Genomic DNA, 2,657 nt, shown 5'->3' on the forward strand with positions numbered 1-2,657 from the left:
CCTTAGGAGGAAAATAAAGGATGAAAAGAAGAAGGAACACATAGATTTTTCTTTTTTTTAAATAGCCTTAAAGAAAAAAATTACAAATTATCAAATCCCCTTTAACTAGGTGGTTAAAAACTAATCTGAAGTGAAGCCACAACAGTTCTAACAAAGACAAGTAGTTTTTTTAAAAAAAAAAAAAAATCATATCTGAACATTCAAAGAGGTTATCAAAGCATTGATTAGCAAACTGTATACTTAGAATAGCATTTCGGCAATCAAAACCAAACTCAGAACTATGGAGGGAGTGTGAGAAAAGGCAGATGGAAGAAGAGGAGAAAAAAAAAATTAGGAGAAAGAATAGAAGTGAAGAGGGGGAGAGAAAGCCAGGAACTAAACAAGAGCTGGAATGCTTGTTTTATGAAGTATTAATAACTTGCAAAAGGTTATTTGTCATTGCTGAACTTAGAAACGTATTATCCTCTATCAGCAAGAGACCACATGTCTTTGAGAGTCATTGGCTCAGAGTGATTTTAAAATGTCCCTTCATCCAAAGGACTGCGACCCAAGTTGACAGGCGGTCAGTCTCTTTCTGAAAGGGGAGAAGACAGGGCCCTAAATCTGCCAGTCCCCGAGCTCACTACCCTCCTTAAGGCCAGAGAACGCCTCTGGGGGCCTGGGGAGGCTCTGAAGTCCAGACAAGTTTGGGATGGGGAGGGAGGAGAGGCTATGGAAAAGAGAATGAGAATTTATTATCAGGCCCTTTGGGGGGTTTCATATAAAAGCCCTAAATTAACTTTTGATACTTATGAAATTCCGCGCTGTCACCCACTTTCTTAACTTTATTGCCTTGGTGTTTGCTGAGCCCTTTACATATCATGAGGGACCAATCTCTGATCTGTTTGCAATTTCATTAAAGTGACATATGAGGGGAAAGTGTGCTTCAAAATTCGGGATGCGTCGTAAGGAGGCAGAAGAGAGGCCACCATCACCTAGTCGCCCTACATCTAAGGGAGGGAGAATGTGGAAATGATTTGGAATTTGCTGAACCATCCATTAAGGAGGTTCACGGCCTTCAGAGATGTCGTCTTCCGAACCATCGTCTTCCTCGTGTTAGAGCCACGATGAGGCCCCCTGCCCTGCCCATTCTAGCCCCCCACTTGCATTATCGGCCCTGCCTCCTGAGGTGCCCCAGCCCCACTAAACTCGGGCGACCTCCTCCACCGTGTCTCACTTTAGCCCTCCCTTCCTCAAGAAGCCTTCTGGCCCACCCGGATGACGCTGGGGATCCTCCCAAAGCTGGGTCCCCAGAGCACCCTTTGCATACCCTTCTCGTGGCACATGTCTGTGTGCCACAAATGCCCGTTCCCTCTCTTCCCTTCCCCCACCAAAATCTAAGGTTCTCAAACACAGGTACTGTTTGCCGCTGTCTTTTTCAGCATCCGGCATAGTATCTGGCACTCGAAATCCTCTAAATTAATAAGCGAATGGGGTTTAAAGTCAGGTCTTGTTATTTTTGTCTCCGTGGTGTTCGAGGTCCTGTCTGCTAGTGTGGTGCGAACAGCATTGGTGTTAAAAAAAAAAAAAAAAAAAAAAAAAAAAAAGCAGATTCCTGGACTCCAAATTCAATGTCTCCCAGTCATCAATTTATGCACTAATGTTTGAGGCGTAGTGGGTTCCAGGAATAAAATATGATATTTACCTTTAAAGAACCTATGAGGTTTTCGCTCATTATTGAGCATACAAACCAGCGTGCTTGCCACAGGGGATAGAATGGTGAAAATGGCAGAAAAGAATATTCGCACCTTTAAGGAGCTGACAACCCAGCAGATGGACAGACATTATTAAACTGCTGGTTGCCCAGGCGTCCCGAGAGCGTACGACAGGTGGACTCTGTCTGGCCTCCCTGAATAAGGGAGGATTGAGCTGACTTTGGAAAAGTCATAGAAATTAGCAAGGCAAAGAGCAAAGGGAGATAGGAGGGCGAGAAGCGGGGGACAGAGGCCCTGAGGTAGGAAGGAGGGTGGCATGTTTCAAGAACTAAAAGGAAGTCCATTAGGGGGAGGTCGCAAGAGAGGGAAAGAGAATGGCATGAGTTGAGGCCGGAGGGAAAGGCCGAGGGAGTCCATGCCCGTGCCTCCGACTCCCGTGGCCTTAAAGCACCACGGGATGGTTTGACAGGATGGTTTTCCTTACATGCATTTAAGAAAGGTATAGAGTCTACGCCCATGCCACCCTGAACACGCCCAATCCCGTCTGATCTCGGATGCTAAGCAGTGTTGGGCGTGGTTAGTACTTGGATGAGAGACCACCTAGGAAGACCAGGTGCTGTAGGGGTAAAATATAAAAAATAAGAGATTGTAAACTGGCAAGTTCCTTGCAATCTGTGAGGTCAACCAAATGTTGCTTGCCTAAATAAATAAATAAATATAGAGATACCCAAAGCTACCTCTTTATTGTCAGCAGAAGCCTAATAGGCATATTGTGGGGATACTTTAAGATTGTGTGTGCATTTTGTTCATTTGGTTTGGGTTTTGCTAATATAATAAATAATGCTTCAGTATTCTTCCTTATCCACAGTGGTATATCCTCGAGTAGCTGGCTGAATTTAACTGGATGATAGCAAGTCGCTGGGAGGAAAAAAAATAATCAGAAACACAAAAATAATAAGTTGA

The 2,657-nt window shown here is 44.4% G+C and overlaps 1 pseudogene; it reads left to right on the plus strand.

The window, feature by feature from the left end:
• The first annotated feature begins 2,200 nt into the window (after positions 1–2,200).
• LOC118606266 lies at positions 2,201–2,319 on the plus strand (annotated as a pseudogene).
• The last annotated feature ends 338 nt before the right edge of the window (positions 2,320–2,657 follow it).

Source organism: Rousettus aegyptiacus, unplaced genomic scaffold (assembly GCF_014176215.1).
Source record: "Rousettus aegyptiacus isolate mRouAeg1 unplaced genomic scaffold, mRouAeg1.p scaffold_m13_p_7, whole genome shotgun sequence".
Lineage (NCBI taxonomy): Eukaryota > Metazoa > Chordata > Mammalia > Chiroptera > Pteropodidae > Rousettus > Rousettus aegyptiacus.